Source organism: Leiobunum rupestre, chromosome 6 (genome assembly GCF_980474605.1).
Source record: "Leiobunum rupestre chromosome 6, qqLeiRupe1.1.hap1, whole genome shotgun sequence".
Lineage (NCBI taxonomy): Eukaryota > Metazoa > Arthropoda > Arachnida > Opiliones > Sclerosomatidae > Leiobunum > Leiobunum rupestre.
In genome coordinates this window covers 2,447,798-2,472,819 of record NC_143389.1, presented here as the reverse complement: position 1 = coordinate 2,472,819, position 25,022 = coordinate 2,447,798, and positions in this window count along the sequence as shown.

The following is a 25,022-nucleotide window of genomic DNA, read 5'->3' as shown; positions in this document are numbered from 1 at the left end:
GTATCCACAGTCGAATGGTCTTGCGGAAAAAGGGGTCCAGATTGCGAAGAGCATTTTAAAGAAAGCACTGCACTCCAACGAAGACGTTCAACTGGGCCTGTTGAGCTACAGGAACACTCCGTTGGGTGGGGGAAAATCACCAGCGGAACTGCTAATGGGACGTTTCTTGAGAACACGCCTGCCAACGTTTCAGAAAGAAAAACAAGAGTGGAAACCGCCGAAACAGAAGCAGCGGAGCAAAGGCAGAGAATTGGGGCAACTTCAACCCGGCAACGTCGTACGCGTACAAAATCAACAAGGCGTTTGGGCGAACAAAGGTCAAATCTTGGAAGAAGTGGCTCCCAGGTCTTACAACGTTCGGCTGGAAGAAGGGGGAATCTGGAGGAGAAACAGACGACACCTGAGGCCAGTTCGAGAACCAGTTGGAGGAGTCCTGAACCGCATGGATAATCAAACGGACACTGACGAGACAGTCACATACGAGTTTCCAAACATCAACCCTAGAAAGGTTCCAGAACAAGGGCGTCCAGCAGCGACGCAGAGATGCTCGACTCCAAGTCCAGAAACAGTATCACTGACAACATCCGCAGACACAGCGAGGAACGGTCCAGATAGCGACAGGAGTAACGCCGGGCAAGACGAACGTAATAACCCATCGCCCAGCCCGCGAGATGCACCACCGGAACCAAAGAATCATTCCAAGGGTACCGACATCAGACTAGGACCGAGTCAGCAAACACCGACGCAAGCAGAGGCGAACAATCATGTACAAGTCACGACGACGGCGGCAGGACGACCAAAACGGAATCGGAAAATACCGGACAGATTGGGACTCTAAATACAGTATCATAATAGGGTCTCTTTCTTTGGTTTTAAAAAAAGAGAAGATGTATTGTTAATAGAAAAAACAGATTGAGTTTTTTCACTTAATCATAGACAATGAGTTATCTCTATAAAAAAGTATTCCCGCGATAACGATCGTATATATATATATATATTGAAACATTTTATTGTACACACGCAGTATGAGTTCCTTGATCACTTAATAAACTTAGTTATGATTTTAACGAGTGTTTTCCATCAACCAACTAATAAGTAGTTAGAATAAGGTTAGGACAAGAGAAAACAAAACAATACCTTTGACAGTATAATTTAGTACCTTATCAGAGGCTTTAAAAGTCTCAAAATTAGATCCTTTTAAAACCTTCGAGTATAGAAAAATACCTTCGGTAACAAAATGAAGAACCTTTTTTGGTACTGAAATATTACAATAAAGGTTTAATAATGTTCCAAAAATGGAAACACATAACACCTTATTTTTTAAAACCAATTTAAAAAGGTTTGTATTAGTGCCTTATTAGGTTGCTATGTGGATGCATAGTAAAATACCACTTAAAGTATAAAAAAGTCAAATTTTTTTTACAGTGTACGAAAGAACACCCAGATTCTCTCCCAGATAGCTTTAACAGTATTCCACTTCTTCAGAAATCATTGGTAAGTCAATAATGGTTATGAATTATAAATTTGCATATTTAATTTTTGGTTTTGTTAAAGGATCATAAGAAAGATAACTCGTACAGTTTTACCATTGCCAGAACACCGCTAGAAACTTGCGACAGGGCCAAAAATGCTGGGCTTATATTTGACGATATACAAAATATGGATGGTTTCAAAAATGCTTCTCTTGTGTTTGAGGAAATATATTCACCAGTAAGTTTATATTAGTTCTAAATGGTTTTAACATTTATTTTTTATTAATGGTATCAGTGTTATGCTGAATAAAGTAAAATCAAACCACTTTTGCATAGTAAAAATTAAAAGAACATTTTATTTAAAATGCTGGTCACGACTAGTTTCGCTTACCGTTCGGTAGCATCATCAGGTGTGTTAGTGAAAGCGAAACTCGGTTACAATTTCCACAAAGTGGCTAAAAAATTATTTGGACCTTCGTCACGATTAAAGATTAAGTTTGTTTTTTTGTGGTCTAAAATTTCCAACGATTCCCTGAGATTAAGTTTTATATAGTTATCAATTTTACATATTATTTGGCTTTCATTAAACATAATGGAGTGGCTGGGGTTATTTTTTATATGTTCGGCGAGGCGGAAGAATAGGTTTTATTATTTTTTACATCGTTTTTGTGTTCGTTTAATCTAAATTTAAAGTTGCGTTTTGTTTGGCCAATATATATATATGCCTTTACATGAACAAGGAATTTTATAAATACCATAGTTTTCGGAAATTGGGATTTTATCTTTTTTGGGGGCCAACGTGTTAATTATTTTATTACATGGTTTGAAAACGGGTTTGATTTTATAGTTACTTAATGTATTGCCTAATTTTTCCGACACATTTTTTACATAAGGGATAACTATATATTTTTTAATTTTTTTCGTATGGGATGCTGGTGTTTATTCTTATTGAATGTCTGCTTTTAACTTTAGATAAGGTACGGTTTATTAGGGTTTCGTTATATCCTCTGTCTTTCCCGATAGCTCTTATGAAATTTATTTCATTTTCTAGAGAATCTTGGTCTGAGGAGATTTTGAAGGCTCTATATAAGTAGGAGTGAAAGGCTGTTGTTTTTTGACTTTGGGGATGGTTAGAGTTTGCATGAGGAGGTAAAGATACTGCGAATGGTTTTCTGTATACTGCTGTAGAGATTTGGTTATTATTTTTTATGATTGTGACGTCTAGAAAAGAGATTTTGTTATTAGTTTCTAGTTCGTATGTGAATTGGATCGAGTGGTCTAAGCTATTAAGGTACTTAAAAAAAATTAATAAATTTTCTATTCCGTGTTTCCAGAGGGCTAAAATGTCATCTACGTATCTCTTCCAAAATTCTATGGTGAATGGGGAGTTTTTTAAGGCTATGTTTTCTAGTTTATCGATATATAAGTCACATAGTAATGGGGAAAGAGAGGAACCCATTGCTAAGCCCTCTATCTGGGTGTAGTAGTTGTCGTTAATTTTAAAGAAGGGTTGAATTATACATAATTTTACTAGGGTTAGAATTTCGTCGATTTCGATTGGGTTGTATTTATTGTCTAATAGTCTTTCTTCTAGTACCGTTAGGGCACCTTGAATCGGTACCTTAGTGAACAAGGACACAATATCAAAGGATACGAATAGGTCTTCGTTTTCTATTTTTAATTCTTGTAGGTTTGTTATCAGTTCTGAAATCCAAGTGTTCAGCTGATAATTTTGATTTTTCTTTGGGTTTTTTAGTTTGGTTCAAAATAATAGAATTTAGTTTTAAATCAAGGTTCCTTTCTTTGTTGGCGAATTTTCGGTTTTGAATGTCAAAAATGTGGTTTTCATACCATAAATCGGCAAATTCTTCCTGTTGTTTTTCCGGGCATACTTTTATTAAGTGTAGGCGGTATACTTGGCTTTCCAGAATTGCGATGTCACGTCTTTTTTGTTGTATTGTACTTGTGAGGATGCTTCGTTTAGCTGTGTTTACGTATTTGTCGGCGCGGAAGTTCCGTATGTTGCATTTAATGTTGATGAAAGAAGGGATTACGTTGGATCTTCTACAACTCACTAGAAAACGTAATTGGGCTAAATTGTCACCGAGCTTTTCTCTCAGTCTCCAAAATTCAGATTACGATAAAGGACTAAACGAAATCCTGTCTGATAGCAACACTTACGTACCTCTAAAAAGAGACCCTACAAATACTTACCATAAAAAAGTAAAAGACACCCTAAAAAATTGTATCACCCTAACACCTGAAGAAATAAAAAAGTTAACCCCAGTCCACTATTCAGCACCAAGAATGTATATTCTACCTAAAATACACAAACCGGTCCTCAAATTCCGCCCCATAGTTGACAATATCAACTCATCTGCTCAACCGACCGCCAAATGCATCGTTAAAAAACTATCCCATCTTAAATCAAATTTTCAACACACCATCAAGAATTCTACAGAACTGATAACAAACCTACAAGAATTAAAAATAGAAAACGAAGACCTATTCGTATCCTTTGATATTGTGTCCTTGTTCACTAAGGTACCGATTCAAGGTGCCCTAACGGTACTAGAAGAAAGACTATTAGACAATAAATACAACCCAATCGAAATCGACGAAATTCTAACCCTAGTAAAATTATGTATAATTCAACCCTTCTTTAAAATTAACGACAACTACTACACCCAGATAGAGGGCTTAGCAATGGGTTCCTCTCTTTCCCCATTACTATGTGACTTATATATCGATAAACTAGAAAACATAGCCTTAAAAAACTCCCCATTCACCATAGAATTTTGGAAGAGATACGTAGATGACATTTTAGCCCTCTGGAAACACGGAATAGAAAATTTATTAATTTTTTTAAAGTACCTTAATAGCTTAGACCACTCGATCCAATTCACATACGAACTAGAAACTAATAACAAAATCTCTTTTCTAGACGTCACAATCATAAAAAATAATAACCAAATCTCTACAGCAGTATACAGAAAACCATTCGCAGTATCTTTACCTCCTCATGCAAACTCTAACCATCCCCAAAGTCAAAAAACAACAGTCTTTCACTCCTACTTATATAGAGCCTTCAAAATCTCCTCAGACCAAGATTCTCTAGAAAATGAAATAAATTTCATAAGAGCTATCGGGAAAGACAGAGGATATAACGAAACCCTAATAAACCGTACCTTATCTAAAGTTAAAAGCAGACATTCAATAAGAATAAACACCAACATCCCATACGAAAAAAATTAAAAAATATATACAGTTATCCCTTATGTAAAAAATGTGTCGGAAAAATTAGGCAATACATTAAGTAACTATAAAATCAAACCCGTTTTCAAACCATGTAATAAAATAATTAACACGTTGGCCCCCAAAAAAGATAAAATCCCAATTTCCGAAAACTATGGTATTTATAAAATTCCTTGTTCATGTAAAGGCATATATATTGGCCAAACAAAACGCAACTTTAAATTTAGATTAAACGAACACAAAAACGATGTAAAAAATAATAAAACCTATTCTTCCGCCCTCGCCGAACATATAAAAAATAACCCCAGCCACTCCATTATGTTTAATGAAAGCCAAATAATATGTAAAATTTATAACTATATAAAACTTAATCTCAGGGAATCGTTGGAAATTTTAGACCACAAAAAAACAAACTTAATCTTTAATCGTGACGAAGGTCCAAATAATTTTTTAGCCACTTTGTGGAAATTGTAACCGAGTTTCGCTTTCACTCACACACCTGATGATGCTACCGAACGGTAAGCGAAACTAGTCGTGACCAGCATTTTAAATAAAATATTCTTTTAATTTTTACTATGCAAAAGTGGTTTGATTTTACTTTATTCAGTATTTTAATGCATAGGGTTAGTTACACTATATTTATCAGTGTTATGACCCAGGTGGCAAATTTGTTGAAGATTTTAACAGCAACATGGTTTTATTTACAACTTGGTTAAATATATATATTTACATTACAATTAATGAAACGATGGTAGAACAACAGAAAACTGACTAGTAAGAGGGGACTAGTACTGTTGAATGGCGGTAGCAGCTAAACGCAAGTTACTTTTATACAGGGTGTTACGGATAAGAGTACCGAAACTTTCTATATGCATTCTATGGGTCTCTATGAGTAAAAAATGTCCAATAAACATGGGTCGTAAAGTGCTTCGTTTCAGAGATATGGGCTCCCAAAAAACTACACCAAAAACCGGACACTGCCTTAAATCTGGCAAACAATATTCTTACTTGAACCAAATTGTTTTCATTAAACTATCAATTGTTTTTTATCCGTGAGGCGAGAAACTTTAATAACAAGTGGCAAAAATTCATTAATGTCCTTTTAGAAGTAAAAAATTGTCGTTATGAACGATTTTAGTTATCAAAATTAAACATAAAATATCATAAGATTTCTAAAAGAATGCTTTTAAGTTTGTCTAATTCGTTCTGTGGTTAATATGGCCCGTCCGAGAACGCTTATTGGGTTAGAAGTTCAAAGATTCAATCGTTCGTCTATTTGGTAAAACCAGTCGAAATATTATTTGTACCTCTCTCCAGGTTATATGCCAATCACAAAAAACAATGTTTAAACTTTGTGTCGATCTGACACCAGTCTTTTAGGAATCTACTGCTGGTTGAATCTTTGAGCTTCTCACCCATTTTACCTGAGCCCGTCCGTGCAATAAGCGTTCCTAGACCAATGTGCCATATTAGCTACAAAACGAATAAGACAATTTTAAAACCATTCCTTTAGAATTTGTATAACATTTGTATCTTTAAATTTAATAATTAAAATCGTATCACTAAATTAAAATGGCTTTGTCTTCAAACTCATTTTACTTCTAAAAGGATATTTATGAACTTTTGCCACTTGTTATTAAAGTTTCTCGCCTCACGGATAAAAAACAATTGATTGTTTAATGAAAACAATTTGGTTCAAGGAAGAATATTGTTTGCCAGATTTAAGGCTGTGTCCGGTTTTTTGGGGTAGTTTTTTGGGAGCCCATATCTCTGAAACGAAGCACTTTAGGACCCATGTTTATTAGACATTTTTTACTCATAGAGACGCATAGGATGCATATATAAAGTTTCGGTACTCTTATCCGTAACACCCTGTATAAGGGAAGTCTTATCTCTTAAAGATAACGGAAAGATAAGACTTTGTTACAAAAAATATCTTCTTTGGTTTTTATTTCTTCAACACTCGCCCTCAATGAAGATATCGCAGGAGTAGTAGAAACTCAGGTTCTGGCGGTGTTGTACTATCGGGCAATCTTCGTTGAAGCTTCAACGGTCCACAATGACCTTTACGTTATTAGAGCGTGCCTCTTCTGCCGTCTTCAGAAGATCATCGCAGAGAAGGAAACCTTGTCGACTGGTGTGCATGTGCAGCAAAGGTTTTTCCTTGACCTCAGTGTCGATCGATCTCGAAGGTCAGGGCCTGTGACTTCGGTGGGCACGTCTCGGGATGCATCGACGGATCTGGTTGTCTCGTCTCTAGGGATGTCTCGTCTTTCGAGTTGTCAACGGCGCTGGATGGCTCGTCTTGGCTGCTGGGCTCTGATATCTGCTCGCCCTGTCTGGTGGCATCATCATAAGCAGGGATAGAAGTTTCAATGGAACATCGCTCGGGGTTGAATCTTACGTCTCGGGACCGGATAACTTTTCTTAGTTATGGAACGTAAACTCGGTATCCCTCTGCATCAGCGTCATATCCAACCAGAAACCCCTTGTAGGCTTATCTGGATAATTTCTTGCGATTCACCTTCGGGACAAGGACGTAGCAGTCAGTTCCGAATACTCTCAGATGTGTGATGGACTGGGCAGGTTTCCCAGACCATAGCTCAAGTGAAGTCTTCCCAGCAATACGAGTCGGTGCTGATCGGTTGAGAATGTTGATTGTCGTATTGACAGCTTCGGCCCAGAGATTCGGCGGCAGATCAGGTCTGGAATGGAGCATGGCTCTTACGGATTCCATGATCGTCCGGTTTTCTCTTTCAGCGACGCCATTCGGAAGTCCGATGGACCAGGAAGCAGGAAGTAGTTGAGAAGCGACCTTTAGTGGATCATCGGCATCTTGGAATGGCGCAGTGGGAGCGTGCTGGGCCCATAACCTGTTGAAGTTTTTAACAGCAACACTGAGTAGAGTGCAGATACCGAAATAAATCCAGTGACGTCAGTTAAAAGTAATGAACGGTTTTATTTACAACTTGGTTAAAATTATATATACATTACAATTAATGAAACGATGGTAGTACAACAGAATACTGACTAGTAAGAGCGGACAAGTACTGTTGAATGGCGGTTACAGCTAAACGCAAGTTAGTTTTATATAGGGGAAGTCTTTTCTCTTAAATGTAACAGAAAGATAAGACTTTCTTACAAAAAATATCTCCATTGTTTTTTTTATTTCTTCAACAAAATTGTAAGGAAAATAGTGGATTTTTAATAGGAAAAGTCATCAAAATTATAATTTTTATAGTTTTATAGGTGCGGTTACGTAGTTGTGAACGCTTTCACCTCATGCAAAGAAGTTCAATCCCACCTTCTGGCACTGTGTGAAAAATCTGGAACCACTCCTTCCACATAGTTTACAAGTTCTCTCCCCGCTGATTATTTTTATTATTATTGTTGGGATACTTTAGGCAATTTTTGTACTAGTTTTGCATCAGTATAATTTAACATAACAACATTACTACACTAAATTTCATAATTGTAATCAAACCAGATTTTACATGCAATATTTCTTTTTTAACCACTATCATATTTTCCACTGGCCTGGACTTTTACAGAAAAATTTGTTTTTGGTATTACTCAGTGATATGAAGGTTCATTTTTGTATTTTTTTGGTATTTTTTTCAGGAAGATAGACATGAAAAAGGAAACTACTTAGAATTGCAATCGTATGCAAATGAAATAGACATCCCTAACAACAATACCCCTAAAGAGGTTAACTCTCAGAGTACAATAAACCTATGCCCAGACGAAACCAATGTTACGGCTCAACACCCTCTAAACGACTTTCCATCTGCATCAATAATAACAGCTAATACAGATGCACCTTTGAAACTAGCAAACAACTTGAAAAAATAGTTCAATCATTTTTGATTCACCAGGCTTTAAATGTGCAAAAAACTACATGGTGCCTAAACATGGTCTATGGAATTAATTTTAATGATCCAAATGCCACAATTTAAAAAATAATGAAAAACTGTTTTTAAGATTAGAGGTAGCTTCATCACTCACTGTCTCCGTATGTCCCTTCAGTAAAAGATTACCAGAAGATCACAAATTAATATCAAGTGATTCGGTGGATATTAATAAACCCATTTCTTCGGTAGAAGATTTACTACAAATAATTGCAGAAATTGATCTATGAAATATATGCTCTGAAGTACAGGATGAAACAGTTTCCAAATATCAAGCACTTTCTTCGAAATCATCTTACTACTGTGAAGCTTCAAATTCAATTCGATTCAATAAGTGCCTTTTCTTATTCAAAAGCAAGTTCACTAAACTATGCCAAGAATGTCACCGATCTAAGGTCTGTATTCAAAGAAGAATTAAACTTGCTAAAGAAGGTAATTCTGGAAAAAAGATCGCAACTAATGTAAGGTTTTTGAACAAAGACGCTCTTATAAAACGTATGAAACTTAATTACTAAGTTAAAAAACAAGGCTTTGAAGCAATAAGCTAAAACCATGGAATTGAAGATAAGAAAATCAATAAATAAAGGTGGTGTTTTACTAATGGAAGACGATAGTAGAGAATTTGAAACTATTTTAAAAGCAAACTCATTCTCAGACCCAAAAAAATTCCAAAAACTTCTATTAAGTGAAAAACTCAAAATAATCAATTCAAAAAAATCTCGACCAACAAAGTGGCACCCCGCAATAATTCAATGGTGCCTTTACCTACGAGCAAAATCACCAACAACATATGACGCCTTTATGAAAGGATTTACTCTCTCATCACAGCGAACTCCATTAAATTACTCAAAACAAGTTAGCAAGAAGCTCATAATGATAAAGTTGGTTATCGTACCTTAAATATGTTCAACAATTACGAGCCCTTATTTTTTATTTCAGACATTTGTCATTTAATGAATAAAGTTCGAAATTGTGTTGAAAATAGTGACAAACTTAAAAAGCTGAAAGATGGCACGGTTAAACCTATAAAGTTATTGAACACGATTGTAAAGCTGGTTAAATCAAAGGACAACGATATTTCAAAAGTGCACAAAAAAATTTTATTTCAAATTTATTTAATACATTATTATTAATAATGCGAGAATCCATCTGAAAATTTGCATGAATACCTCAGAAAGTGTCATACTTAATGTTACTTATTATTTGGTTATATGTATTTTTTTAAAGTGGCTGGAAAATGTTTTCCTTAAATATCTGGACGATTGGGAAGCTGAAGTCAATGAAATGGTGCCAAAAGATGGTGTGGATAATTCGAAATTGCTCTTGAATAAAGAAACTTTAACAGGGCCTCGCATTACAGGTTAAAAAAAGATCCTTGGTTGAAGTACAATATGATATTGAATATTTCTACTTTCAGTGTATTCAACAGTAACAGCAATCAAATTCATGCTAGCTTAAGGAGCTCCAGTGGTGTTGACCAGAAAATTCAACCAAGATCCTTTAGAACATTACTTCGGAAAGCATAGGATCCGGTGAGAATCCGACAGTACAGCAGTTTCATCAAAGTGAAAAAATAATTAAACTAATGGGATCTGTGGCCTTGCGTGCGAATAATGGAAATTCTAGTCTACGAAAAAAACGAAGAGAAAGAAAAACAGCAATGCGGAGGTGTTTTAATTTGAAACTGTAAATTAAAAAATGTAGCATGTTATATCGAATAATAACCTTTTTATTTTCAACATTTTTAATGAGCATGAATTTTTTTTAAGAATACTTTTAATTCATTTCTTATTCCTGTTCTTAAAGCTTGATTCGATTTTAAGTCCTCTCCCCATAAATCTTTCCTAGTGTTTAAAATTTCATCACGCTCCAGTTCTTTCCTAATAATATCGTTTCTGTTATTATTTTCTCTCAGAACATTTGGCACCTTCTAGTGCGGCATTAAAATACTGACAACTTTTACAAAGAAATCAAACCCATTTTCGTTTAAAATTAACAGACCTCCACGGTCTTGGGTCGAAGACCATTTGTGATAGTCTTTCTTCTCTTCAGGTGGTTTTTGAAGAAAATTTTTAATTGGCTCGTAGCCGTAAAGTCCTATTAGTTGGTTTAACATTTAGCCTGCAATATGATGAATTATTTCAGAGCTTTCTTAATTTGTAATTTCAGATGCGGTTGAGGTTTTCTTTCTTAAGTTTCCTCCGAATTCTTTGTATATTTCATTCAAGAATCTGACTTGAAATATTTGAACAACTGTGTGTTTGTCTTTATTTGATAATATCTTGAAAGTAATAAGGTGTTCGAAATTGCCAATGAAAGTCTGTAAATATTCGTAATCCGTGGCCAATGTCATTCTATTCTGGAAAAACCACGTTTTTTTGAAGATTTGGTTGTGTTCTGAAAATATTCCCAAATATTCCACTGTTTCATTAGAAATTGAGTTTATTTTGACCAGTTGAATTTCTTCTAAACAATTTTGTACAAAAATATAAATTTAGATCACGGTATAAAATATATAAACGTATCTTACTTTTATCTCTATTGGTCTCCCAATTAAGGATAGAGATTCTAATTTTGATGCTTTGTTTAAAATCTCGTTCACCTTCCGTTTAAAAATATCCCGGTTAAATATATTTTATGAAAAACAAATGTGTATAATATTTATTTGAAGAAAAGAGTGACGAAAAATTATTAAGAAATCAATAATTATAATTACCATTAGCAATTTCATTTCTTTTTCTTTTTAAAACTTTAGTTTTACCATAGCTGTGGTCCATTGTTACTTTACAATTAACACACGAGGTATAAACCTGTTTTTGTGAATATCAAAATACGCAGTAACGCGGTACAATTATCACAAAATAGATGGCGCTAAATAAGTCGCGTTGGCTGTATTTTACGGATGAACTCGAGGTGCTTTCGGCCCAAGGTGGGGAAGGAAAAACACCCCTTCATTTCCTCTCTCGTTCTGTTCCTCTATGATTCGGTGACGTAATTGTGAAATATTTGAAATGCTTGAATTATCTCTTTTTACTTTGTTAACCAGTGACGCCTCCTAGCGGGTTATCGCTTCTCGGCCTTTTGGCTAAGATCAAAGTGTAGTTTCTGGTCCTTTCTTCAAAGCTAAAGACCGGGAACCGTATTAACCTGTACAGGGAAAGTTATTTCTACCTACCTGCTCGTTTTGCCTGCCTATCTGCTTCACCAGTCGTCGTCACTCCAGTTGCTGATCGGTTTCCTGTTTCTCTGCTGCCTGCTGCATCATCCCAGCGGTTCCTGAGCTTCATTTCTCTGCTCCGGTGGTTCCGTTCCAGGTTGCCATGCCTTCTGTGACGTCGGGATCCAATCCACTAAAGTCCTCCTCTTCAAAGAAGGCCACAGCTAGAAGAAAGTTTGACGGGGTCAATGTTGAATATTTGGCAGTAGCCCTTTTCGAGTTTTAAATCACCTTCAAAGATCTGGTCTGTTTCCAGAAGGCTGTTGACAATGGAATAATAGTCGGAGAGAAATATTGTAGGAGTCGCTGATCCGGTGACCCAAATAACAGTGAAGGATGCTCCCAGCTGGTGGGACCTACCTTTCTTGAAGGTCACCTTGATAAATTTTTGCGAGGTACTATCGCAGACGTGGGAAACGTTCCAGAAAGGCCCAGTTAAAGATGTCCGAAATGGAAATCACCGCCTGATGACCATCAGCGGACATCGCATTCAGATTGTATATCAAGGTGTCTAAAGAATGTGCTTTTATTGTCGTAGGACAGTCATCAGGTTTTGGATTGTCCTAAGAAGAAAAAGAAGGCGCCATCAACTCCAGAAAATTAGGACATCCTTGGCCATATTCCGGCCCTCAGAGATACTGACAACTTGGGGAACTCGACCCTGCCACTACTGGCAGAAGGGGCAGTCGCCACTAGTGCTGATGACCACCAGGAACAGATGGAGGAAGCTGTACCAGAAGCAAGATGTTTCGAGGGAGGTGACGATGGCTGGAGTCTCTCTCCACCGGGGTTTTCCCTTAAAACATCTGAATTACCACAAATGTCCAACGGCTACGCAAAAGCAGTGAAGACTCCGCCGCAACAGGCACCTAGTCCAGAGCCCTCTCCGTCATCGAAAGCTTCTGCAAAAAACCGTCTATCTACGAACGGGAATGGTCTTTTTTGGAAATGTCCGACAAAGAAATGGAAGACTTCTGCCACAATGTGCAGTGTTTGAATCGAACGTCACCAAGGCTAATAAAATGGGGCGAGAACGCACTACTACAAGCACATAGAAATCTGCAAAAACGCAGGAAACGCACACAGAGCTCCCCACCAGCACATCCCAAAAAAGAGACACAATAGACTGATTTAAGAAGTAAATATATTTTATTGACTCTTTTAAGTTTTAACGTACCTTTGTCGAAAAGCTAAGACTTTTATCGCTTTAAGTTTTTTATAAAAACTAATTTTACTTTTAAATGTTTTAAATGTTTACTAAAAAGTATAAATAATAATGACTAAATGTAATATACTTAACTTGGTATCTGTTAACCCTGAAAAAAATTAGATAAAATTATAGTAAAAATTATTATTTTTTCCTTAAAAAGTACTATGAAAATAAATAATACTAACCTTGACTTGACATTCATAGAACCTGTAAATATAGTTTAAAAAAAGTTATGTACCTTTTTTTTAGAAAAATGTAAATAAGTTTAAAATACCAACCTTTAAAGCGAATTTACGCCTTTTGGCGAGTTTTCCTGCGTTGCCTGCACTGTCTGTTCCTGAGGGAATCCTTTCCGCTGCTGTACCTGAAAAAAAATACTCACCTGGTACCTACCTGACGCCGCTCCTTCTCGGAGCTCTCTTCACCGGACATCTTTCTCCTAGCCTTAATGGCTACGGAGGAAAAGAAGCGCACAACTCGGCTGGAAATAGACGCTGGCTTCCTGGACGTTGCTCGGACTATCTACGACCAACTTGGACCGAAGAGTATAGACACTCTTCAACCCATGGGTAAAGTAATTTCCTTGATAACTTTCACGACCCTGGCCTTTCTCCAACAAGCACTTTCATATGACGATCTGCAAACCAACAAAAATGGAAACTTACCTGTATCGACGACGACGGCATATGGATAACCATAAAGAACCTCCCCAAGTGGATCCAGTGGGATTCTGTTATAAGCACATTGCGCCAGTATGGTAATATAAAGACATATCATTTTGATGAATATCCGCAACTCAAAGGTTTAAAAAATGGAGACCGATCCGTAAAACTAATAATGACTAAACCCATACCTAATGTTTTGTTTTTCGGGCGAAGCCGCGCTCTAGTGTATTACAGAGGCGTTGTAAAAAAATGCTTCTTTTGTTACGAAATAGGCCACACGGCAACATCATGCGAAAGAAAGAAGGCAACACTAGAAGGAAAACAACCAGTCATACTTGAAGGCCAGGGTCCTTCTTCGGCCCAAGAGTCCGGGACCGGCCAGGAGATTAAAGCCAAGACATCCCGACCACGACGCGAAATCCACCGATAACCACTGATTCCCGCCAATCAGACGAAAGAGCAGCTGAACTCTCCGACCAATCCGACAATGAAACACTCAAAAACGAAACCGATACCAGTGAAGATGATACCAGCGAAGCGACCGGTCCGAGGTGGGACCCAAAGACCTGGAAGCTAGGTAACAGTTACCCTAAACGCAGAAGCAGAAACACTCCTGTAAAAAATCCAAAAAAGGGAAATCTTCCCGTTAAAATTTAATTTTAAAGTTTTAACTTCACCTAGATTTGTTTTATGAACAAATTTGTTTCAAACTTACAAGGAGACGACCCGAGGTGTTTCACACCGATTTTGTTCAAACTCGGGGGATTGGTAGACCTTCATGTAACTTGAAAAATCCTAAAGTGATTTTATTCAATGGGCAACGGTTTGCCATGGCAACGAAAAATTTTTTTGACAACATAAAATGGTAATTTTCCCATTGAAAATAACATGGGATTTTGACCGATTTCAGGGGTCCCCCCTGTGAAAAATTTTAAAAAATTGAAAAAAAAAAAAAAATACCAAAATTATAAAAAAAATTTAAAAATTGACGAAAAAATCAAAATTGATCACATTTTGATCAATTTGAACCAAATGGGTGAAAATGAACTGATATGGCTAAATTTGGAAAAAAAATTAAAAAATACAAACATGAAAAAATATTTCAAAATCGATTAAAATATTTTTTTTTTTCCAAATTGAAAAAAATATATAAATTTGAAAAAATATTGATCAAAAACAGTAGTTTCGATCAAAATTCATAGGAATTGACGGAAATTTACAAGCTGTGTAAAATTGGATTAATGTATAGATAAATTGTGATTTTTTTAAAAACAAAGTATGGTGAGTGAGGGTAAGAATGGACATGGCGAAGTTTGGACACTTTTGGAAAATATTTATTTGAAAATTTATTCTTTGATGACAAAGCGCAAAATTGGTCTCATTTTGAAGCCTTAAACATACCCTAAAACATGCAATTTATTGCTAAATATTACCACCACGAAAATTTATACAGCAAGTCTTGAAATAAAACAACTAAATTATCGAAAAAGATGTCTTGAAATTTCATTGGAAATTTCGTTTTGTGGCTTAGGAAATAAGATATAGCATGCAAACACGAAATGGTGAGATAAAAATAAATTGTTTAAGTATTATTTTAAGCAATTTAGCGTTTTTCTAGTACACGAAATTTATGATGTAATGAAGGTTTTGCCTTTATTACAAGCATTTAAATTTACTAGTGGAAAGTTTAACATTGGACAGCCTACCTTGAAGTCAATCACATGTCGATTGTATTCAATTTTAAACGAGGTAGGATTTAGTTTAAGGTCTTTCCTTGAAAGGAAACTTTAAAAACATGTATTCATATTCAAATTTCCCGGGAAATCAAACGGCTGACTGCGTACAGCTGTGAGGTTGGAGGTCAACGAAACACGTAGCTAGTTCCCTCTATGAGGCTGCCTCGCTTACATTGTTAGTGAAGGAGAGTTGAAAAAATATGGATGCCAATACAGGTATGTAGTGATTTATTTTCAAATGTTTTTCTTAAATAATACAGGGTGATATATTAAAAGATAGTTCTAGTAAATTATTTTTCATTATTTGTTTATATATACCAAAATTTAGAATTGCCATAGTATTATTAAGGAAAATAATTTAGGCCTTGTCACAATATTTGTTATAGAATGATACTTAATAATTTATACTGATGGATTTGATTTATCAAGCCAGGGTGATAGGGATAATGGTAAAGATGAACCTAAATTGAAAAGGCGTTATCGGAAATGGACAAAAGAAAGCTTGACTTGCAATGGGAGACGTGATTTGTTACACCCACATGACTTTGTATAAGATATTCCAAACATAACTAACTGTAGAGGGCGCCACCTAACCAGGAGTTGGGGCTACCCAACTTCCCACCAGGCCGGCCTCCGGCATTCTTGTTCCTGACTCCAACCGAACCCCTAGCATCTAAACTTTCCCTTTATCATTTTCCATGTAAATATTGTTCCAGTATTAAATAGTATCTTTCGTATAAAAGCATTATTATTAACGAACATAACAAATGGCGACGGAGATTGGATCTCAACACTAAAACGTAAATCCAGAAAACATCTGAATCTGTTTTTAGAAGAGATCCAGCGAACGAACGGCATAAGAAGGCACGGACGAGGCTTAACACGGCTACATCACCTTTGTTTGGCAACCACGCGGAACAAGAATCCGGACACACACATCCGCATCCATCGGGTAAATAAATGAACAATTATACAGAAATAACTACGTAATATTATCGAGTGAACAGTCGAGTGTGAAAACGATCCATTATGGCTTTATTTGGACACTTAAATGTTTTCGACAATAAAACTGAATCGTGGGACCAGTACGCGGAACGCCTCGACGCATATTTCACTGCGAACGATATCACAGCTGCCGCCAAAAAGAAGGCAATCTTACAAACCGCGCTCAGTCCGGGGACTTACACGTTATTGCGCAATCGCTTGCGTCCCGCGACGATGGATTCAAAAACGTACACCGAACTCGTGACGGCGTTATCCACACATTTTAATCCGGTACCTCTACGTTGCGTCGCAAGACTCCGGTTTTATCGCCGAAACCGAAACGACGGGGAATCGGTGGAGGCATACATTGCCGATCTCCAGGCTCTATCGATGAACTGCAAATTCACGAACAGGGACGAGATGATAGTGGATAAAATCATCTTTGGCATCAACGACCCGGCAAAGCAGCAGAAGTTGATAGCTGAGGAGGACGAAAAAAACGGCTGTCACGTTGGAAAGGGCTACGACAATCCTCCTAGCGATGGAAAACTCAAAGCTCTTGGCGAAATAAACAATAAAGAAGAAGGACAGGCACAAATAAATCGCATACGTCCGCAAACCAACGGCAGAAAACCTCATCGCCAAAGTAACAACAACGCCTCAAGTCGATCTGGTAATGGGTCATCACAACCTAACAACTCCAGAGGAAAAGAGGAAGGGAAAATCATTCCCGATTACAGTCGATGCCTGCGATGCAAAAGCGATCAACATAAAGCTCATGCATGTCCATTCAAGGACTCCAAATGCAATAAGTGTGACCGTAAAAGCCACATTGCGAAGGCGTGCCTCAACCCTCCTGACAGGGAAAAAGACCGAAAACAGGCACAACCAAAGCGGTATACTCAATCGAACAACATTGATGAGACAAAACAAAACCAATCATGCCACTACGACGAATACGAGGTCGACGTTTATCACATTGGTGACGCCGGACGAGACGTCAACACCGATAAGCCAAAATCGAATACGGTCCAAAACATTGATGCCAATGACGAAGAGGTTCCACCGCCCGACAAAATACAGCTCCGAGTGAACGGTAACACCGTGTCTTTTGAGATAGATAACGGCTCAGGCTACACAATGATTCGCAAAACGCGATTTTGACAGAATCGGCGAACATTCTGAGGTCTACCCTTTCTCACGTAACCTCCAATCCTACACCGGAGACCAAATAGACATCGTTGGCCAAGCCACGGTACATGTCAGATTTGGAGCTTGCGAGGCTAACCTTCCACTCATTGTCGTCAGACGAAATGGGCCAAATCTGTGTGGCCGAAAATGGCTATACTCGTCTCTCAACATCCTACCATCTGTCAACCAGCCAACAACAGCTTTACACACCATCAAGAACGGCGATCCTGAGGTAAATACGCTGTTAGAAAAACATTCCAATCTTTTCACCTCAGGCTTGGGAAAGCTAAAAGGGATACAGGCTCACTTGTACATGATGGACGATGCGCAACCCAAGTATTGCAAAGCACGGACCATACCTTACGCGCGCAAGGAGCGTGTGGAGGACGAACTCCGAAGAATGGAACGAGAAGGGATTATCGAAAAGGTGGATTATTCACACTACGCCTCACCTATTGTAACGGTACAGAAACCAAACGGCGGCATACGTACATGCGCCGACTACAAAACGACGATAAACCCTCAACTGAATATCGATCAGTACCCATTACCAAAACCGGAGGACACCTTTGCACGGTTGGCCGGATGCAAGTTTTTTTCCAAATTGGACCTTCGCGAAGCTTACAACCAAGTTGAGCTAGATAAGGAGTCACGGAAATACACAGTGATAAATACAACATTGGACCTCTTCGGTTTCAAACGCTTACCTTTTGGAGTGGCCTCCGCATCCGCCATATTTCAGAGGTTGATGGACATGGTCCTCTGCGATGTCAAAAATGTCACACCCTTCCAAGATGATACGCTCGAGGGAGGCAGCACAAAAGAGGAACATCTGAAGGTTTTGGACACAGTTTTACAAAAATTCAGTGCTTTCGGTTTAAAATTAAAACTGGAAAAGTGCAAGTTCCTCCAACCAGAAATTGAATTCCTGGGACACCGACTCGATGAGCGTGACATTCATCCGTTAGAGGACAAGATGGCAGCTATAATGAACGCACCAGCGCCTGACAACGTAGAAACACTGCGTTCTTTCCTAGGCATGCTCAATTATTATTCTCGCTTTCTCCCGAACAATTCGTCACGCCTTGCACCGCTCTATTCCCTTCTTCAACATGCTACACCCTGGGTGTGGGGTAAAGAACAAGAAGTTGCATTCTCAGAAGCCAAGAAAACACTGAAAACCTCAAATCTTTTGGTCCATTTTGACATCAACAAGGAAGTCACGGTTGCATGTGACGCCTCACCGGTGGGCATCGGCGCGGTAATATCTCATCTCATAAATGGTCAAGATCAACCGATCGCTTTCGCTTCTAGGAGCCTCACCTCCGCTGAAAAAAATTATTCACAGCTCGGCAAGGAGGGTCTCGCCCTCATATACGGCGTGATGAAGTTTAAGGACTACTTGTACGGCAAGAAGTTTACGCTCTACACAGACCAGCAACCCCTCGTATCACTTCTAGCTGCTCACAAAGCGATCCCAGCAATGGCAGCGGCCAGGATCCAGCGTTGGTCCCTTATGCTCGCTGCATACTCATATGAGATCAAGTTCCGGAAAGGGTCGCAAAATGGAAACGCCGATGCATTGAGTAGATCACCTTTACCGTGTACGACACTAAACACTCCGGTACCCGCTGAGTATGTATACCTAATAAAAAGCATAGCAGAGGCCGGTCCACTCACGCCGCGACAGCTTGACGATGCCACGCAAGCGGACCCCTTTCTACGGCAGCTGAGAAATTGTATGACGAAGGGGTGGCCAAGGAAAATTCATCCAGATTTGGCCGCATATCATCGTCGACGCGATGAACTGTCTTATTTCAACGGCATCCTACTCATGGGCAATCGAGTGATCGTTCCAGAAGCTAAACAACACGAACTTCTAATGGAACTCCACAGCTCCCACCAAGGTGTGTTTAACATGAAGGCAGTGGCCCGGTCTCGAATCAGGTGGCCCACGATTAACACGGATATTGAAGCAATGTCAAACACTTGCCAAACGTGCCGCGAACATGCAGCCTTGCCAGCAAAACAAACCAACCATGGCCAACCACAAAAACCCCTTGGGAAAGGGTGCACGCAGATTTTGCGGGTCCCATTGAAGGAAAATACCTTTTCGTGTCCACAACCACTAAACCTCGGTCTATCACCCCAACAAGTTTGGTCACGATCGGACAAGGTCGAACCGAGATATCGGCGGTAATATGTGACCCCACCAAATACTTATGTTAATTTACTTTTGGTGTCATTTTTTTTTTTCGTTTTTTAGAGGTTTAAAATGCTAATTAGTTAATTGCGAGATGGGGAAACGAATTCGCGACCTTCGCTTTATACCCTTGGCGTTTTTGGCCCCACCCAAAATACTTTAAATAATTAAACTAATATAAATAAGTTTTTCATTTTTCGCAAATATTTTATTATTTTAAAACAATGCTATTTTAAGTAATCAAAAAAACACAATTAGTTATTGTAATATTTAATAACTATGATATTTCAATATATTTTTTATACACTTAACAACATATGAAACACTAACAATAAAACTAAAATCTAACAAAATTAAATAATAAAGAATTAAAGAAGGTTGTATAAATAATTTGAAGGCTGAAAAATAAAAAAAACACAAATGTTAAAAATATTTTAAGTGTATAATTAAAAATAATTATAATTACATCAATTCGTAGAAGATATTTTGCCTCTTCGGTACAAAACGAGATGTCGGGTTGGAAATTCAGGCTAGAATTTATAAATATAAATAAATTAATCTATTAAAAATGAATATATCTAAAAAATATTTACCACAAGAATTCTTTTTGTTGCTCTATCATCGCACGAATAAAACACTGGTTTTGGTCTTAATCGCTTCGGAAGTATACAGTTCGAGAATGTCTGAATTAAAACAGATCGAATGTTGTTCAATGCCAACATGCTGAATTTGATCTAACATATGAAGTTCAGACTTTAAATTCTTGTGATTCCATCGCGAAATTTGACGAGTATTACAAAGAATAAACATTCTTACTACTCGAAGAGAAACAATTTTAAAGATCGCGGCAAAGAAAGTACAGGCTTTAGATGTAATTCACCAGACATCTTGAGTCTAGATTTCTCCTGGTAAAATCCTTTACATTGAGATTTTATAGTTTAAGCCCGACTTTTATTTAAAAATTTAAAAATATTGTCTTTGGGAATAATTATTAATTTTTAATACAACGAAGGTTAACTAATTATCACTATCCTTCTTAAACATGTTTTTATAAATTAATAAAAACAATTATATTCAATTTTTAAAAAACAACCTAGTACAAAATGTACTTATACATTTTTCAGTTAATATACTAATCAATTACAAAAACAAACATAAAACATTAAAGTTTAACAGATATTAGTATGAAAAAGAACCGAAAAAAAACCAGAAAGAATAATAAATAATCAATGGGTCGTTTGATATGAGCGGTAGGCTCAAGTGTATATAGCGAAAGAGATGAAGAAACAAAAAAGATAGCGCAAGAGATGAAGAAACAAAAAAGATTAGAATATCATTTCTTGAAAACTTATTGGATAAAAAGATGAAAGCAAAATTTAATATAGAGAAAAAAAGAACTTTACACCAATCCCAACATTAAATTAATAAAGCTAGTTAAAAAAGAAAAATTAGATTATGAAATATTAAAAACAACCTCCACCGCCTGAATTAAATTAATAAAGCTAGTTGATTTGGAAAACATATTTAAACACTTAAACTTTCTAAAATAAAAACATTTAAAATAAAAAATATAAAACATTTTAAAAATTAAAACCTTTCACCAAAATAAACAAATTAAAAAATAAAAACACAAAAAAGTCTTTAAATAAAAAAATTAAAATTTTATAAGGTTTGAGTCCTATTTCAAAAAATAAATAGTTTTAGTTTTTAAAAAAATGAATAAATTATTGTAAATACCTTGAGTCGCAGTTGGAAAAGTTGCCGACGATCGTTTAAATTCGAATTTGGTCGAGATAATTTGCAACTAAATAAAAATATTTATTTTAATTATTGTAATTATTTTTTTAAAATTAGTATTCCTTACTCTAAAGTTGTAACTATTTTAACTTCTTGTCGATCCAAATCATTAATAAAAAATAGAACGATCATGCCTAATTCTAAACGGATGTTATATCTCGTTAGGCGAAAGTCAGTGGTAATTGATAAATGTTTTTTTCGAAAAAAGGAAACTTGTTGTAATTGAAAGAGTAATAAAAGGTCACGTTGAAGGCTCCTACGATTTTTGTGTTGACGGAACCATGGGATCTTATTTAAATTTTTATATAGGCGCATATGTTTTCCAATTAGGCGTAAAATTTCGTAAGAAAACCAGCCTTCAAGAGAGGATTGAGTGTGGAACAATAAGCCGTCAAACTCAAAAGCCTCGTGGGGACAGACAAAATTAACAGAATGAACGTCAAATAGACAAGAATTGTTATTGATTCTTCTAGAAAAAACCGAAGCGAAAACAGCTGGCGATAATTTGAAAGAATTTTTTATAAAGGGACAGGCAAAAACAATTTTTTTAAAGGGCTCTATTAATGCTTTACACTCAAGAAAGACAGTTCTCATACAGTAATTTTCAACTCTAATTGAAATATCGTTAATTTTAAAAAGGTTATAATTCCTAACTTTACGTAAAGCTCAATATTTTAGTGAAAAAGGGTTAATAGCGAGATGATGAGTAATCTTACCAGAAACAGTCAAAACTTCGCGAGAGCCCATGGTTTATAAAAGGAATACGTTGAAAATCACGCTTTTATAAGAAAGATTTCAGAATATTTAATTTTTACATCCTGATTTTAACCTGTTTTAAAATCAAGTCAAAAGACAATTTTTTATCAAATACACCCTGCAGAAATATAATTTTATCCATTCGTTTAAATTTTATACCTCGCAGAAATATATTTCTTCCCATAGAATTTTAAAACATCTAACCCTGTAATTACCAAAATTCTTACATCCATAATCGATTTTTAAAGCAAAATAATATTAAAACTCTTAGGGCGTTGTCTTTTTTGTCACGAAAATTAAATATAAAGTCCTTCAAAAAAATAATTAATAATTTTATATTTTTTTACATGTCTACATATTTAAATTGTTATTCACAAACAATTTTAAATACCGTTGAAATACTGATAAATTATAACTAGGTTCTATCCTTGTAGTATTAATCACTTTAATATTCAAGGTTTTATATTTTGAAAAAAATTAATGAAAAATACATTTGGTATAAAAGGGCAACATTTTCTATTGAATCATAACAGGCTAAAATGGCTTCCACAAGTAATAGTCAAATCTCCGAGAGTCAGGTAGTTTCAGTTTTCGATAGTCCTGAACAGGAGATGTTAATAGAGTCGGACGAATCGGATGGGGACTATATTCAAGAGGTTCGTCGCATGTCAAACATCGAACAAGTTGGAATCGAACAATCAGTGAAAGTCAAGAAAGGGGGAAACTAAAACTCCGAGAAAAAAAGCGAGCGACAAGGGATTATATCTAGATATCCAGATATATTCATATAAAAACATCAAACATCTTCCCCAAGATGAACTCTGGAAGGGTGATTATAAGAGGGTGAAATTCTTAGCTAACACCCTATCCATGGATGTTATTCGAATCATAAACTCAACAAACAGGCTGAAAAAATTAATTGAGCAGACGGAAGGAAAAATTGTTGTTCCACCCACGAAGGCAAGTTAAACTCATTAATTAATTATTCGTAATAGTAATTAGAATAATATTTTAGACCTGGAAACGAAATTAGAACATGGAAGACTCCGACGAATACGATTCGGACTCTCAATTAGACTTTTCATCGTTAAACAGTTTTAATTATAAAAAGTTTTATAAAATTAAAAAATTAAGCCCTAGAAATTCAAAAAAGTGGAAATGTAAACAATTGGATATTGACCTAGAACTAATAGACTTAAACGAAATCCCCACACATTTATTTTTTACAGTATTTGAAAAGATTCTGTTTAAAATTATCAAATACGTAAGACAAGAAGCACCCGGTTTCGATTTCCTCAGATTTGCAATTCAATCGGAAAATTTAGAACATCCAATTAACATTAAATTTATTAAAATTGATCAGTTAACTGTTTCTCGAATATTTAACCATATAGCTCGCGTTGCTCAATCAAAAAAAGATTTCTTACTAGATGGAGAAATTAAATTTAGTATAATTCTTTTGAAATCCCCACAGAAAATGGGAAAAAAATTTTTAGCTTTAAAAAACAGAGATATTATCGATCTTGATGCTTTCTTGAAATCTAAAGCCAATTTTTACTATATCAACAATGTCGATAATTTATGCGTAGCAAGAGCCCTTACAGTAGGAATAAAGCTCTGTGAAATTGCCGAGTACAAAAAGAAAAAACTTCCATTAACAACCGTTCTTAAAGAATATAGAGCCTTAACATACTTTCGTAGTAAATTGCAAACTAAAGCCGCTAAGAAATTACACGATGATGTAGGAATTGCTCGAGGCGCTGTAGAAATTGGTGATATAGCCAAATATCAATCATATTTAGCCCCAAAGTATCAGATAATAATATTTAACGCCACGGAAAATTTTCAAATTTATTTCAAGGGTTTTCCCCCTGCCGAACACAAAATTCTACTTGTAAAAATTGGCACGCACGTTCATTTAGCTAAAAATCTACATTCCATTTGGGGCGGTGTAGCTTCATGTTTAGATTGCGAAAAAAATTTTTATTCAACCACACATAGAAACAAGCACCACTGTTTTGACACTAGAAATATTAAATGTAAAAGGTGTTTAGGTCGAGAATTTCACGAAATTTTAGAAATTCCTTTAATTCGATGTAAACTTTGCAATAGATATTTAAAACAAGGGGAATGTTATAGTTTTCACCTAAAAAATGAAACTTGCAAGCTTTTCCACAGATGCGAAAAATGCTGTGTTCAATTTGAAACTTCAAAAACTCACAAATGTGAAACAGCTTGCGAATCTTGTAAAATCGATCATCCTCCAAACCAACATTATGTTAAACAGTCGACATTTAAAAAGAATCCAAGATCCTATGTATATTTCGATATTGAAACCATAATTGAGAATAATGTGCATAAACCCATTCTCTTAGTGGCCCAAAGTGAAATTTTAAATCAGCCTGTGGAAACTACGGTTTTTGAAGGACAATATTGTGTAAATAACTTTCTCAATTTTTTGTTTCAACATGAAACTGTTTTACTTACGGATGGGAAACGAAAGCGAAAAACAATTAGGCCGAAATTTACCAACCTCATCGTAATGGCCCATAATCTAAGATCTTTCGACGGAATGTTTATTATTTCTAAATTAATTAATCATGTCATTCCCGAGGTTATTTACGATGG